Source organism: Rattus norvegicus, chromosome 1 (genome assembly GCF_021556685.1).
Source record: "Rattus norvegicus strain SHRSP/BbbUtx chromosome 1, alternate assembly SHRSP_T2T, whole genome shotgun sequence".
Lineage (NCBI taxonomy): Eukaryota > Metazoa > Chordata > Mammalia > Rodentia > Muridae > Rattus > Rattus norvegicus.
Genome location: NC_141534.1, coordinates 28,424,583 through 28,442,154, shown reverse-complemented (window position 1 = coordinate 28,442,154; position 17,572 = coordinate 28,424,583). Strand labels below are relative to the sequence as shown.

The following is a 17,572-nucleotide window of genomic DNA, read 5'->3' as shown; positions in this document are numbered from 1 at the left end:
CTCAACTATCACATCCAATTGAAATGCAAATTCTTTGAGACTAAAGACCCATTATTTTCCTCTTCTCATTTTGCTCTCAACCACTTCTAATGGGATATAATATACCACTAAATCAGAGCTTATAGAAGCTTATAGAAGATTAAATTTGCAATATATTTCATTAAACTAAAATGCAGAATTTCACTGCAATGAACAGTTTCACAGTTATATCAGCACCATCCATAGCCTAAGAAAGATGAGGTTCTGGACAATGACCTTCTTAACTGTGCTTTTCACCAGACTCTCAGATTTGGATATCCAAAAGATAACTTCTCTGCGTGTGATTACTCTTGTCTGTTTATTTGTGAGCTGTATGGGCATAAGGATGGAAAGTTTCACAATGATCCCAGAACACAAGACAACAAGGCAGAAATCAAAGATTAGTTATGCAAAAACAAAAACAGAGTAAGGGACAAAGATGTCACATTGGGGACTAAGTGGGTGATCAGAGGTATCCCGTGTTGCAATACAAATACAGTTTTCCATGTGCTACTTGGAATAAGTATAAAAAAAAAACAAGGCCCAAAAACCTATATTGGATACATTGCCTGTACCAGGTACTATGCTAAGAATTGTTTGGAATTTTAAGTTACTTGTCTGAAGTTATACATGTTGTAAGCAGTGGAAAAGAGACAATGACATAGAAGGTGGGAACCGTTCAACTTAGTAAAGTCAAAGATTATTAGAGCGAGTGGGTTCTACAATGCTCCCCCTACAAGAGGGAAGTAAGACCAGCAAGGGTGGTGTTTTCCCTAACACAACATTCCTAGTAGGTGGTAAAACTAAAACCATAACCAAATTTCCTGTCTATTTTAAAACTACCCATAAGTACTCAACAAAGTTGTGGCAGACCACAAACATAAAGGCATGGATGTGGGCAGCATGGTCCACATTTCTTCTTCTCACCATGATCCTATATATCCAGAGCCATCGTGACCATCATCTTTTTATGTAGCAATCATGATCTATGCTAAATCAAGGCTACCCTAATCTCACAAGCGACATTTGACTCTCACTCTCTTAGTCACTGCTGGACTTGAATTCACAGTGCATAAAAGCAAATGTGTTTACGATTAAAAGTCATTTCAAAGCACAAACATCTATTGAGCATCTCTCCATGCAGAGAGGACAATAGGTGTTGTGGGTATTTCAGACATGTGCAGGACAGATCTCCACTTGCCATGAGAAAGAGACGAGTTCACAAATAGCAGTGCTCTAGTCAAAACATAGTAAGTGGGCCAGTGATTGGGGAGAAAATTAACAGAACTCAGATGGAGGACATTAGAAAAGGCTTTGGGGAGAAAAATTAATAAGGCTCAATTTCAACGCATATGAAAGAAATGAAGCTAAATCATTTAATTACAGATCCTCTTAACCAAATTTTCCAGATTTAGCATACTCATGATTTTAAGTGATAGTAGGAAGAGTTTATTTGTAGCTTCCCCTGTGAATTTAGCAGGATAGAAAGGAGCAAATAAGTATTGTTTTTCAGCCCAAAATTAGGGCAAAAATTAGGATGAGCCAATATTTAGGATAAGTGACCTCTGTGTGATTAATTTATACAACAAGCAGTAAAATTCATTCTAAAAATATAGAGAGGCATTGTGATCTGGTAATTTACCTGTGTGAGAAATACTTAAAACAAAGGATTTACTTGCATAGTAGCATTGTGTTATTGCAACTAGGAAAATTAGAATAAAATGCATTCCTAGGGTATCTAGAAAACACAGCACTGTACTTGAATTTTCAAATGTGCAAGAACCTCCCATAGGGCAGATTCAAGCACACAGTCTCTAAGTAGAGGAAAATCGCTGATCATTTGGTTGATTACCCCATCAGCGAACAATCCCTTCTACAACACCCCCACCAAGTGGTCATCTGTTTTATTCTTGGATGGTTAGAAGTCCAGAATATTCTCCATGGTCAGAAAATTTCAGCTATGAGTTATTCTCCCTTAAATAGAAACAGAAGAAAAACCGTAAATTAAGGAGACAAAAAGTAGCTTTGTTTAAGTTTCCCCACCCTGCTCCCTCTTGTACTCCTAACTCATAGAATCAGCCTCGGTTCTTCAGAACCATCTACTTACTCCTCCTCTTTCCCCGTGAACATGTGATAGGAGATAGCTGTGCTCCTCACCCTGTCTCAAACAACTCTCTAATCTTGTCTTTTTCAAGTTTACTTGTCCCAGATTTCTTAGCTTCTGTTTATATAGCTTTTTTTACCCTGGATGCTCTCTTCAGAACAGCCACTAATATATACCGATACAGATTTTATTTTTTTATTTATATATATATGTGTGTGTGTGTGTGTGTGTGTGTGTGTGTGTGTGTGTGTGTGTGTGTGTTCTTTAGTGGAGACCAACACCATGCTAAGTGAGTCCACAGAACCCTGCAGGAAATTTTTATTTTGGCTTTCTACTATCTGTGCTTTTAATATAGCAAATGTGCTCTAGAAATTTAGCAAATTGTGTAGTATCTGAAGAATGAATGAAGAATGGAAACACACACACACGGGGTGGGGGGAGAGGGGGGGAGAGAGAGAGAGAAAGGAGGAGGAGGAAAAGGAGGAGGAGGAGGAGGAGGAGGAGGAGGAGGAGGAGGAGGAGGAGGAGGCGGCGATCTTTTTTTCCTTTTCTCGTGGGCTTTCCATGAAGACAGCTCAGCTGTTTGAGTCAGTCTTAGTATCTTCAAAGGGCTCTACTTAGCCTGATAACTAACACAGGACTCTGGGATTCCATGGCATCTGAACTCCTTTTTTTAATCTTGAGAAAGTAGAGATAACCAGAGCTAGACCCACCAAAACCCAGCTGACATCCAAAGGAAAGACACAGTCTGTTGAGGCACTAAAGTCAAGGGGAAGTTCTAGAAGCCTGAAGAATAAACTGAGGCAGGGAGGGATCCCTACATGATGACTACAATTCAAGTGCCGGGGGGAACACAAATGCTGTTTCTAATAGAAGAACATGGAGCTGCATAAACAGGGTCACAGGTTCTGAGGTGACAAACTCCAGTAACCAAAAGGTCAGGGGAGATAGTGTAAAGTATAAAATAGACAGGAACACTACAGAAGGAAACGGTGGGGGTCTTTGGAAAATACCATAGATCATAGCTACCTAAAGGTATGGTTTCTCCTAAATACTGCTCTATGAGACAATGTTACAGTGTGTCTTGTGAGTTCATAAAAAGAAAGTGGAATTCAGAATACATGTGCATATGTATATTGGAGAGAAAAGAGAAATATTGATTTTAAATGTCAAGATACTCTCATCGTTTAAGAAATTCATATGACACTAACAAACTGGAACTTAAAGTTAGACGGAGAAGGGAAAATAAAAGAGAAAGGGTCACATGGGGAGGGAAAGCAGGGTGGAACAGAGGGAGAAACTTGAAGAGGGATGATGGACATGAAAGACCTTCCAAAATACACTGAAGGATGATATTCCCCACCCTGGACCCATTCAGCCCCCCAGATCACGACATCTAAGCTCACACTTCATAAAAAGCATGAAATATTGCTCCAGTGAAACTGGGGGACTCAGATAAGAATTTTTTGGTTAGGTTATTTTTGGGAACCCCTCTAAAGGACAATTTATCTTTTTTCTGTGGCTAATCACCTGGGAAGCACATCGCTTCAATCATTTTAACATATCACACGTAATTATGAATGGACAATCTTGGTTCACCAGAAAACCCCACAATACAAAACAAAAAACACAAAATAAAAGAGAAAATGACTAAGACTGAACCGCACATGGAAACACAGATCAAGCTAAAACGTAAGTAAATCATCTTTTGAAATGTGAGTTCTAAATTTTACATTTTATTTGAAATTTAAATTTTCAGAAGAAATGAACAGACGAATGATTAAAAGACTGAAATATAAATGTAACAGACAAGAGATAGGAACTAGGAAAGAAAGAATAGCAACCATAATAAAGGCATGAAAATAAATGGAACCAAGAAAGAACTCTATGAAATGGGAGAATGGTTTAGCCATAATACCTATATCACATGACCAAAGCAAAATGTACATTGGTTTCAACTCTTGGTATCATAAAATCTGGTTCTTAGAATCTGCACAAGGTTAAAACTTCATTTCTACAGAATACAACAGCGAAGCAGCAATTCCATCAGAAGCATGATTATCCCCCTATCGGGGAGTTCTCATGCCTATTTGTATAAACAGCAACATTGGTGGGGGGAGGGGGCATTGCAGGATGCAATTTTTTAGGCAGATCCATCACTTCCTTTGTCCACTGAGAGTGTTAAAGTCTATCTCTGCTCACACAGCATCTTTATCTCACTGGCATCTTGTAACTTGTTTAGTGCCCTTCTGACCTCTGACCAGTGCTAAGAAAAAATCCATTTCATTGCAAGACACAGGTCTCCCTATTATGCACACTCTTCCTCCCTCAAAAGATGGCCAGGTTCTACAAAGGGAGTCCCATTCACTTTTTGGAATAAGCTGACTCTACAAAGTGCTATATGAACTCAAGCTTTTAACACAACTTCCTAGAATTATTGTTGACTGCCTGCTCTATGCCAAGCTCTATTTTAAGCACTTAACATTAGCTCACCCTACCATCAAAGCAAGTCTCAAAGGTAAGGTATTCCTCTTAAATCCTACATAATAAATAAAGAACATGTGCAACAGAAAGGCTTAAGTATAGCCTCAGGATTTGTAATCCAAGTCAGCAGTCTTTAGAGCCCACTAAAGAATCTTCCTTGGGGGATTTTCAACTATGTATAAGACTTGTAGATTATATACTTACAGATAAATAGACTTTTCTTACAAAGAGTGAGTAATCTAGCTTAGTATTCCTTTAACAATTTCAAATAAACTATTTGGAGATGAGAAAGTCTTGTGTAAAAGAAACAGATTTATGGTTAAAGAGGAGTGAACCCAAAATTAGTTGACCTGGAAAGTCTAAGGAGCATACTACTGATTCGGTATGATGAATGCCTATAATCTCAAAGAACATGGTCAGTCAGATATAATGACGAATTCCTGTAATCCTAGCACTTTGGAGGATAAGGCAGGTCACAAATACAAAGCCACAGTGGCATAAGGGAGATTTTTATCTCAAAAAGAAAAACAAAAGCATGCACATTGCTTTAAATGGAATGGATCTTCTTTCTACACAATCAACAAGGCCTTCTCTGTCAGCCAGACAACAGATTGAGGTCCACACCCAGTTATTTCTCATGCTAAATTTAGTCCAGTCTGCTGTCCATTTCTCCTAAGGACAGTAAGTGGTAGGATAAGTGGAGTTTTTAGCTCGGTGCTCCCTCTTTTCTGCCCAGAACCTATTTATTCTACAAAAATACTTCATTGAGAAAATGTGAAACATCCCCTGGGATGATTTTTGAAAGTCAACAGATTTGATCAGATCTGAATTGCATGAAGTAGGGAAGTCAGCCTCCAGACCAGCCAAACTACCCAATTTCTGAGGGAGTGAAAAATCAGTTCTATGTGGGCAAGATACAAATGAAATACAATGAAATACATTGAAAATGAATTATTATAAATAGAAATCTAACAATTTAATACAATCTTTAGAAAAGAAAAACCAAAAGTGTGTTGCGGCCGTTCAAAAGAATAATGATCAACGTTCCTTTGCAGTAACTGTAGAGTTTCAAGGATTTTCTTGACTCGGGACAAAACGACCTGAGCAAGGAGAGGTGTGAGAGGCATGGCAGCTAGAGAAACAGGACAGTGAGGCCAGACCCGCTCTCTGCATTTGACAAACGTATCTGAAAGAGTGGAAGCAAACTCACATTGGGAACAAACAAACTTCTAACAGAGGCTACACCAACATCTAGTAAAGAGAAAAAGCTGCTACCTATATTTTTGAGCCCAGAAGGACTTAATTCCACATGCTCTTTTGACTTCACAAACATTTTTGCCCTTATCCAGAAAAGCTTAGGAATATGCCTTAAAGCTGATATTCATGTAATGTGCTTTTTAATCTCCAGACTTGTCCACAGTGAGCTATAACATTATCCAAAAACCTAACCTTGATATCATACCGCATAGTTGATGTTCTATATAGACTCATATATCATGAACCCAAAGGACCTAGACGTAAGGGAAGGTCTCAAAACTCCTCAGTTATCTTCTGGGTAGGTGCTGTTCAGCTATTGCCAGCCTCCTCAGAGGCATCCATATTTTAGGTTTATAACTTTGATATGCACTTGCTCTTGAGTGAATTTTTAATATCACATTTTACTGTATATAAAAGTAATAAATGACCATGTTAGGGAACTTTAAAAACATTAAAGAAAATAGAGAGATATAACTAGCATCCATGAATAACCATTATTAGAATTCCTTCCTCTGCGCATGTGTGTTTTATATGCTTGAAATCTCAGTGTTTCATGAACCGCTTTAGTCACTTTTACTGCATTTATTTATTTATGAGTTTATTTGCATAGTGTCCATTTCCTACAATAAACATTTGATTTGTTCTAATACTTTTTCTATTTTAAGTAATGTCTTAGTGAAAATCTTTTGGTTAAAATCTATTCATTCATTGCTATTTTAGGATAAAGATCCACAACTATAATTATTGTCTCTAAGTATGCAGATGTTTTTATTCCCTTGATATATATTTCCAACTTGTTTTTCCAGGAAGGTATCTTCAAAATATACTCAAGCCAATACAATATGAGTCTTTGAAAAATTAACATGGTACGCCTGGGATACTGAATCCTCCCTGATAAATTCAGGGCCTTGAATAAGCTGACACACTCTAGCCCCTCAGAGATTTCCTTTCCTCTCCCTGCATTACTTTGCTTCACTTTTCCTTGCTTGGCATTTTGTTTTCTATCTTCTATTTTCTCTATCAAAAGAATGATGGTATTACACAATGACACATGCTATAATCATCAGAACCTTTCCCAGAGGAGAGGAAAGACAGTCTTTTTTAACACCATAAATGCCTGGAAAGACTGCATGTAACCCATGAGAGTAGTGAGCTGTGGGTATAGAAGTCCAATAGAAAAAATTGTGTGACACAAAATGTTCATAATATTCTTCCCATCACACCCAATAATCAGCTGTGTGCTTTTAAAGGAAAGCCAACCTGCTCCTGTTATGAGGAACTAGTTTGGCTTGAGGAGATTCCAATGTGCAATGCTCAACATTCACTAGGCTTACCTAGTGACTAATGGCCATGTTGAAAGTCTCTTTCCTGGTTTCCCGGACATAAGTACCCTATCCCAATCCCCCATCCCCTTCTTCTATAAGGGTGTTCACCTCCCAAACCACCCTCCACCCTACCTCCCACCCCCGACATTACCCTACACTGGGGGAGGGGGTGTCCAGCCTTGACAGGACCAAGGGCTTCTCCTCGCATTGGTGCCAACAAGGTCATCCTCTGTTACATATGCAGCTAGAGCCATGGGTCTGTCCATGTGTACTCTTTGGGTAGTGGTTTAGTCCCTGGGAGCTCTGGTTGGTGGGTTATTCTTGTTATTCTTATGGGGTTGCAAGCCCCTTCAGCTCCTTCAATCCTTTCTCTAATTCCTCCAACTGGGACCCCATTCTCATTTTGATGACTTTCTGCTAGCATTCGCATCTGTATTCGTCATGCTCTGACTGTGCCTCTCAGGAGAGAGACAGCTATATCAGGTTCCTGTCAGCATGCACTTCTTAGCTTCATCAATATTATCTAGTTTTGGTGGCTGTATATGTATATGGGCTGTATGCTCACCTGGGGAAGGCTCTGAATGGCCATTCCTTCAGTCTCTGCTCCAAACTTTGTCTCCATATCCCCTCCTATGAATATTTTTGTTCCCCCTTTTAAGGACTGAAGCATCCTCACTTAGGTCATCCTTCTTCTTGAGCTTCATGTGGTCTGTGGATTGTATCTTGGGTAATTCGAGCTTTTGGGCTTTGAAGCCAGCCTTTGAAGAAAGGAGAAAGCTAAGCTAGGAAATGAGCAGCATATATGTTGTCCTGTGGATTTAGATCTAGAATCTATGGAAAAGAAGGAAAAGGCTATGTCTGCCAATTTGACCCTTTGGGAAAGGGTGTTAAAACATTACTTACCTAAGAAAGTGTTTATAAAAGATACTTGGCAGCTTAAATAGTTGTCAAAATGCTTACTAATGAATAACTGTGTGCAACCTAGCTTTAAGAGAAAGGGAAAAGATATTTCCAAAGTGAATAGGCATTAAGGTATGATAAAGACATTTTCCTCTGTGCTTTGTCTCACAAAATACTTTCTGTAATTTTCATTGGTAATTCCCTTATAGCAAAGTGTTTACTATAGAGGAAGTGGTAAGTCGGTTTTCAAATTATTGTTAAAGAATAAAAAATGTATGTGCATGGGCACATATATATGTATATATGCACAAATAACAAATCCAGAAAACAGAACATAGGAATTAAGTCAATTCTTTGTCCATGTTTTACTTGAGAAGTGCAAGAAAATTAATTGAAGGGCTCACTTTCTAAACCATCACTTTATCAGCATTTACCCTGCACCTGACAGATAAAAACATGAGGAAAAGAGGACCCTCTACCCCGTTCAGATGACACGAGGTCATCAGGCCATTTGTTTGGTTTTGTTTAGTGGCTTTTGTTGTCCTGGTGAGAGATTATATGATTTGTTTTCCCCAGGAACTTTTAGAATTCTCAGTAGATAAGGCGACAGACATTCCCTGAACTACTGGAAATGACTAAGACCCGACAGCCACTTAAAGTGTTATCATGCTCTGAGAGGACCCGCTGCTAGTTTTGTGAGCGCTATCTATATAGTAGCTGGCACTTAGTCGCTGGATGTTATGTAAAGAGATTTAAGAGGGACCGCAGCTGCTGCATCTTGTGCTTCTATTTTTATTGGGGTGAACTTAACATGGGCCTGAATCTTTTTAAGAGAGAGACTCTCAGGAAGCATTTATGGTAAATCTACTGACAGCAGAAGAATGGGGAGATAAGTCCGTAATCAAGTGCTCTGAGGATAAAGCACTTCTCCAGAAAGCTAACCTAAACAGAGGAGTGGGAGGAATTTCCCCAGTGGTAAGAGTAGGGTAAGGCATGGCATCCTGTGTTGTGGATATACAAGAGAAAAGTAAGCTTCAGAGGACCTAAGGGATATGACTGTGCCTACACAGTAACTAGGCAGTAAAGCTTTTATGACAGTCCACATTTCCTGGTTTCATTTACAGTGACATTTCTGGTCTCAGTGTCTTCTTGATGGCATATATGTTAAAAGGTTTTATTGCCTTGTTTGTTCTTATTCCTTTTATGTTAGTAGATGCTTGAAGGGTCTTATTAAACAATTGGGGAACACAAGGAAGATCAAGATCACACAAAGACACTCCAAAATAATCAACCTAAGGGCAAGCTAAGCAATGTTGGGAAAATGGTTTGACCTAGGGCTTAAGGTGAAAGACAAGGTGATTTTTCTCATGTGATAAGGGAAGTACTTCAGGGTAACAAACAAAAAGTGGCTCTCTAAAAATGACTTTAAAAACCATCTAAACAAATTAATGTTGACCCCTCAAGGGGAAAAGATTTTTAAAAATCAGACAAGAAAGTTTATAAATAATCTTTCAGATTTTTAAATTTTATTTTATGTGTCTGAGTGTTTTTCCTATGTGTATGCGCCTGGTGTCTGAAGATGTCAGAAAAGGGCATCAAATCCCCTGAAATTATAGTTACCTATGGCTGTGAGCCACTGTATGGATGTTGATAACCAAACCCAGGTCCTCAATATAAGCAACTGCTCTTAACCAGTGAGCCATCTCTTCAGACCCCAAATGAAAAACTTTGAACAAGAAAAAGAGAATTGTAGCATAGTTCTATCAAATTTACATATTCTAAAGCTAAAATATCCCTAGAGCCAGCAGTAAACCTGAAAGAATTAAAGAACTCTTTGGGGCAACAAGAGTTCTACAACTCCTTGTAGGGAATCAAGGTATATAAACTTCCCTTAAATACATACCCTAATAATTACCATATTTCTTTAACAAAGATTGAAAATGTAGCATATAATCTCAAAGCTCACTTTGGGGAAAGCAAATACACATGCCCTGTTTTAGTATTTGTGACTTATTTATTAATTAATACCCACGCAAAAAAAGAAAAAACTATATATAATTAGTATACCAGTTTTGACTATGGACTGGAGTTGACCTAAACTAGAAGTTAATCCTAAATGTTTATCAATTCCATTGGTCTAGAGAGTCCTAATAAAGAGATACAATCTCTCAAATATACATCCTGTGAAATCATTTAGAATCTAGATATACATTTCTCTATGACCAACATTTGCTTTCATTTTCACACTAAAGCTGTGAATAATAATGTCAAGCAATCCCTTTTATAAACTACTACCCGAAGGAAATGCTCATGGGATCCACAATAAAACTGGGGCTCCAATGCTTTTTTCCAGATATTAGTATTGATTTCCTAAGATTTATTTTAAAAGTCAAAAGACTGATGAAAATGCTTACAAAGATTGTTGAAATTAATAACTTATAACACTTCAGATTTCTCATTAGCTATTTGCTATAATAAAAAATAATACAAGTACTATTGTTAGGGAAACGGAAAACCACACCAAGAACCCACTCTACTATCTGTGTCATTCAACTTGGGCAACTCAAGAATCCCTCAGATTGATACTGTTGTCCTTCCTATGGGGTTGCAAATCCCTTCAGCTCCTTAAGCCTTTTCTCTAACTTCTTCATTGGGCTCCCTGGGTCAGTCTGAGATTGTTAGCTGCAAGCATCCTCATCTGTATCAGTAAGGCTCTGCCAGAGCCTCTCTGGAGACATCCATATCAGTCTCCTGTCAGCATGCACTTCTTGGCATCCACAATAGTGTCTGGGTTTGGTGGCTGCATATGAGATGGATCCACAAGCAAGGAAGACTCTGGATGTCCTCTCCTTCAGTCCCTGATCCACCCTTTGTCCCTGTATTTCCTCCTGTGAGTATTTTCCCCCTTCTGAGAAAGATTGAAGCATCCACATTTTGTTCTTCCTTCTTCTTGAGCTTCATATGGTCTGTGAATTGTTTCTTGGGTATTCTGAGCTTTTGGACTAATATTCACTTATCAGTGAGTGTATACTATGTGTGCTTTTTTGTGACTGAGTTACCTCACTCAGGATGATATTTTCTAGTTCAATCCATCTGCCTATGGATTTCATGAGGTCATTGTTTTTAATAGCTGAGTAGTACTCCATTGTGTAAATGTACCACCTTTTCTGTATCCATTCCTTTGTTGAAGGACTTCTGGGTTCTTTCCATCTTCTGGATAACATAAGTAAGGCTGCTATGAACATAGTGGAGCATGTGTCCTTGTTATATGTTGGAGCATATTTTGAGTATATATCTAGAAGTAGCATAGCTGAGTCCTCAGGTCGCACTATGTCCAATTTTCTGAGGAACCACCAGACTGATTTCCAGAGTGGTTATACCAGTTTGCAATCCCACCAAAAATGGAGAAGTGTCCCTCTTTCCCCACATCCTGGCCAGATCTGCTGCCACTTGAGTGTTTGATTTTAGTCATTCTGACTGGTATGATGTGGAATCTCAGTGTTGTTTTGCTTTGCATTTCCCTGATGACTAAGGATGTTGAACATTTCTTTAGGTGCTTCTTGGTCATTTGGTATTCCTCAGTTGAGAATTCTTTGTGAAGCTCTGTAGCCCATTTTTTAAAAGGGTTATTTGATTCTCAAGAGTCTAACTTCTTTAGTTCTTTGTGTATATTAAATATTAGCTTTCTATCAGATGTTGAATTGGTAAAGATCTTTTCCCAATCTGTTGGTTGCCATTTTGTCCTAACCACAGTGTCCTTTGCCTTACAAAAGCTTTGTAATTTTATGAGGTTCCATTTGTCAATTCTCGATCTTAGAGCATGAGCCATTAGTGATCTACTCAGTAAATTTTTCCCCGGGCCTATGTGTTCAAGGCTCTTCCCCACTTTCTCTTCTATTAGTTTCAGTATATCTGGATTTATGTGGAGGTCTTTGATCCACTTGGACTTGAGCTTTGTACAAGGAGATAAGAATGGAGCAATTTGCATTCTTCTACATGCTGACCTCCAGTTGAACCAGCACCACTTGTTGAAAATGCTATCTTTTTTTCCATTGGATGGTTTTAGCTCCTTTGTCAGAGATCAAGTGACCATAGGTGTGTGGGTTCATTTCTGGGTCTTCAATTCTATTCCATTGATCTGCCTGCCTGTCTCTGTACAAATAACATGCAGTTTTTAGTCATGATTGCTCGGTAATACAGCTTGAGGTCAGGGATGGTGATTCCCCCAGAAGTTCTTTTATTGTTGAACCAACCAGAACCCCTAGAGCTCCTGGGAACTAAACCACCAATCAAAGAGTACACACGGAGTAACCCATATCTCCGGCAGCTTATGTAGTAGAGGATGTTATTGTCTGGCTTCAATAGGAGAAGAAGTCCTTGGTCCTGTGAAGGCTCATTCCCCAATGTAGGGAATGACAGGATGCTGAAGTGGGAGTGGGTGGGTGGGAGTAGGAACATCTTCACAGAAGCAGGGGGAGGGGACTGGAAGAGGGGGAAAGGGGGATAACATTTGAAATGTAAATACATAAAATATCCAATAAAAAAGGAAAACAATTCCTTGGGTATAAATATGTGACTGTCCCACAAATTAAATTAATTTGGGATTTGACTCAGAAATAGGAAGACCATACAATTTGTCACTGAGGCTGGCCAGTTTTATGTCAACTTGACACAAGCTAAACTCATTCAGGAAAAAGAAGCCTCAATTGAGAAAATGTCCTCATTAGAATGGCCCATGGATAAGCCTATGTAAATTTTCTTAATTAGTGATTGATGTGGATGGCCCAGCCCATCACGGGTGGTGCCAACTGTGGGAAGGTGGGCCTCGGGTATATAAGAAAGCAGACTGAGCACACCATGAAGACCAAGACAGTTCTACTATACAGTCTCAGCATGACTTTCTGTCTCCAAGTTACTACCCTACCTGAATTCCCACCTTAACTTCCCCCAGTGAAGGAGTGTGACCTGAGAGTTGTAAACCAGAACAAGCCCTTTTCTCCCCATGCTGATGTTGGTCTTCTGTTTTATCAGAGCAATAGAAATCCTAAACAAAACAGTAAGATCCAGTAAGACCCCGAGTGAAAGAGTGCCCTGTTTGCATCAGATGATCCAAATAACCAGACATAGATTTTCTTTAAATGTCAAAATGCTGTAACAATCATCTAACCAATATGCGGGTGAGAGTCAAACTCTGTGAATCATTTTGTTTGTACTTTAATTACGGTCCTTGGCATATTAATGGTGACTGCTTGTTCAAATGTTCACCTGCTCAGCTGGAATGAAAATACCTGAATAAGGGTGGGGTGTCATACTGATTCTCTAGGTACACTTAAGATCTGACCATGTAGTATTCAACAAAGAATGCTAAATCATTTGGTCCTCTGAAAATAGTATGAGGCTGTCTGTGCTACAGCAGACTTAGCAAAACAGAAAGCAGTGGTAAGGAATGGATTCAAGGAGTCTTGGTTAACTGGAGTGGTGGGGTGATGTGGGGGTGGGTGTAACAGTAATTCAGTGGCTCAAAATAGACAATGAAGTAAAAGAAAGTAGTTAGCTAAATACAGATCTCTGGAAATGACAGATGAGGCAATGCTGAGTAATAGAATCTAGATATGGTTGACATGATTGCCAAAATACAGGATAATTAATAAGGCACACATTTTCCAGCAACCCATTGTACACCCAGTGTTTATTATTTCTGTAACAACTGATCATTGCTGATGGCAGGGCTGAACTGTCTGTAAGTACTAAAAAGTGTCCTGGAATTATTCTTGGCTGGCATATAGCCAAAGTTTTTCAGGGATAGAAGCTTGGTATCTCCCGTGTGTCAGAACTGAGCTGACTGAAGGAGAAGAAACAGCATTCAAACAGAAACCTCCCACTTTTAAAAGAAGAGGCAGGATTTATAGATATCAAAGACTCAAGCATTCAATGCAACTTCAGGAATTATTTCACAGACTTCAAGAGGCAGACTCATTCCTAGTACACAATAGTAAAGGATCATTCAGTTGGGAGTTTTTATTCAAGTTCTATACTGAGGTGCAAACACTGAATAACACTGAGCATTCTCTAAGAGCATCGTTTATTCACCAAGGAAGGACGGGAAGAAGGATGAAAGCAGAACAAGGAGCAACTGAGATATGGCAGCAAATCCTCCTGCAGCATATACCTTAAATTGGTCTCTCTCTCTCTCTCTCTCTCTCTCTCTCTCTCTCTCTCTCTCTCTCTCGTGTGTGTGTGTGTGTGTGTGTGTGTGTGTGTGTGTACGCGCGCGCGCATGCGCGCACACAGTTGCACATGTACTTGTGGATTTGTAGAGACTAGATAGGCTCTCTCACTGACCTGGGGACTAGTAGACCAGGCTAGCTTCCCTGTAAACCTCTGGGATTCACTAGTCTCAATGAACCTGTGCTAGAATTACAAGTGATTATTACTACCTGTAGCTTTTTTAGGTGGGTTCTAGTGATCATAGTTGGGTCCTCAGCTTGCACTAGCTTGCACTATACATAAAAGATACGTATTTTTATACCTTACTGCATTAGAAGTTTGAAAGAGGTTGAAGTGGACAGGAAAGAAACTCAAAGCCATTGTTTACTAAGAACTAATAGTATGCCAAGAACGTCTTGCTCCCCATGCAAAAACCAAGAGACAACACGAGAAGAAACCTCACCTCACTAGAACATTGCTGTTCTGGGGATCTGGATGTGGGTCTTTCTTGCAGATCTAAAGAGACAGATCCATTCCCAACATTCCTAGAGCCACAGAACTCTATTTAAAATCTTTCCCATAGAATTCAGGGAATTCTAATATGTAATGGGAAGGTAATAAAAAACCCATGCTCACGCTATCCTGCCTTGAGCTATCCTTAAATCCTTGCGTGAGCTGTAAAATGCACACAGAACAACCCTGGACAACTGTAGTTTATTATTTCTGACTTACTCTTCAAACTCAGAAGGGACATAGCATTAAGCAACAAACAAAAGGTGATCTGGTAGCAGGAAAGTGAGTAGCCACATAATTAGTAGAGTCAACACCATGCAGTTTCCATAAATAACATGCAGTTTACCTTTGTCATTAAGGAGCACAATGGAACAATAGCAGGGTGTCCTGTCGAAAGTAGAAGAAAGGGTGGGCCAGGGCATGTTTTTAGGAGGAAATATTCTAAGAAATTATGTCTTTAATTTTAAATGATATTAAAAATAAATTTCTCTCAGGTTCTTTTCCCCTGTGGCCTGGGGTTGTATTGTTTGCATTAGTTGTGCCAGTGCCAGAATAAACTTCCACCTGCAATTCTACGTGCCATGATCCCACTCCATAGGTCTGAGCTGGGGCAGAGGACAAGTTGAGTGCGAGATCATACAATCCATTCAGTCCCTCCTAAGGATCTTGGAAATGGCTGCAAACCACCCCTAAGCTAGGTATCCACATCTCTTCCCACACTCTTTATTCCAGCTGCCTCGATCAAACTCACTTATCCTTACCTACCTCTCCTGGGAATACACTAATTCAATAGTTCTGCTTTGGAGCGCTTCTCATTTCTTCCACTTTGTAGTTTTGCTGTCTCATTTCAAGCATAATTTGTTGAACAGAATTGATATCTAGTTCCAGGGTCTGTCTAGGAGACTAATGGCACATAATAAATGTTAAAGCATGATGATCACAGCAACAGACCCAGTAGCAATGTGATCATAATAAAACACTTTTTCTTCCCATGTAATTTTCTCATTGCATGAATTCTGCAAACCTGTGACTGAGAACAGTTCTGTATGCGCATGCACGCGCACACACACACACGCACACACACACACACACACACACACACACACAAATGAGAATAGAAAGGGAACCATCTGAGAAGAACTGATTCATCAAGAGAGGGAGGGGATCAAGAGGGAATTGGGGTGAATATTCTAAACACATTATATATTATATACATACATGTGCATACATTATTCTATACATATATTATACGTTACATATACATATATTGTACCCATACATATATTATCATATACATACACAAAACTATTTTATGGGGCCTATTATTATGTATTTAAAAATTATAAAACATAACCCAAGAAAGGGACTCAGGGCTCTGGAGCCACCTGTCTACAGTCTGTTGGTGCTTTGCAGAGCATCTGCTCCTGTTTTCCTGCTCTCTTTAATAAAACCTTTCTCCTCTAGAGAAGGAGAGAGAGAGAGAGAGAGAGAGAGAGAGGTGGGTTCTGGGTATCCAGAGTCTGAGTTAAAAGTGACACTCCACTTTGATACACGGAAGTATGTGATAGTTCATTTATGTCATTAAAGTTCCAGTAAACGTTGTGGCGCTTCCCTAGGTAGAGACAGAATTACGACTTAGAGGTTGTAGAGATGAGAGCACTGTGTGATGCTTCTCGTGAAACAGTCTATACACAGACTGACCCTGAAACTGAAAGGCTGAGGAAGCCAGCTTTCCCAGGATACACAGAGATGCTTGGGAGGTGAACTTAAGCCAAATTCCCAGGAAACCAGCATCTAAGTCTTCAATCCCCCAAGAAAAGATAACTTTATGGGGCTGATTGAAAGCACTTGTTTCTCTTGCTGGGGGACACTGGCTGATTCATCTCCCAGCACCCACATGGTGGCTCACAGCTATCCTTAACCTCAGTTCCTGAGATTCTGAAGACACCAAGCACACACACAAGTGCACATACATATATGCAGACAAAAAACTCAAATGTGAAAATAAATAAGTCTAACTTTTCTAATTTAATAAAAGCTTTTAAAAAATTGTAACTTTACAATATAGCAATGAGCTGGTGTCAGCACTAACTAGGCTCAGAGGCCTCCTGACAGGCTGTGTGAAGCCATCGCAGCTTGCTTTCCATATTGCTAGTACTCAATACCTAGGATCTCGGGGTAATTGCAAGGAATCATCAAACATATTCAAACCAAGAGGCAGTCTGAAAACAAGTGAATTATTACCCTACTCAAAATGTCAAACTGAGAAAAGATTAAAAGAAACAATCCCAAATTACAAAATGCATAGCAACTAAATATACCACGTGACTTCAAGTTGGTCCCTAAAAAAAACCTCCCTAGCATACTTTTATTGGAACAATTAAATAACCAATGCAATGAACATAAAGTCTGCAGATTATACATCAGCATCTGGCCAACGTGAATTTTGAGTGTAATAGTTATAATGTGGTTATTCAAAACAACTAACTTATTCTTGGAAAATATATACCTGAGTATCCAGGGATAAAGGGATAGCATGTCTACAACTTATTGCCAAATGGTCCATGGTAGAAATATCTACAGAAATAAAAACTGATACCAATAAATTTGTTAAAATGCTGACAGTCAGGAACTTCTGGGACATGGGACTTCTTTACAGGAGTCTCGAATTTTTTTGAGAATTTAAAATCATTTCATATCAAAAATTCAACAGGCTGGGGATGTAACTCTGTGCCTATTCATTACCACAGGATCTGAAGAGCTA

The 17,572-nt window shown here is 39.2% G+C and overlaps 1 protein-coding gene across 2 annotated transcripts in view; it reads right to left on the bottom strand.

The window, feature by feature from the left end:
* The window catches only part of Trmt11 (tRNA methyltransferase 11), a 197,588-nt gene that overhangs the window by 21,932 nt on the left and 158,084 nt on the right, over positions 1–17,572 (bottom strand). Inside the window, exon 14 of one of the 2 annotated variants that reach the window (XM_087578851.1) lies at positions 320–1,992. The exons of the other annotated variant lie outside the window; for it this stretch is intronic. The gene's annotated coding sequence lies outside the window, so the exon portion shown is untranslated. Of the gene's footprint in view, positions 1–319; positions 1,993–17,572 lie in introns of those variants that run through there. 2 annotated transcript variants of the gene reach the window in all.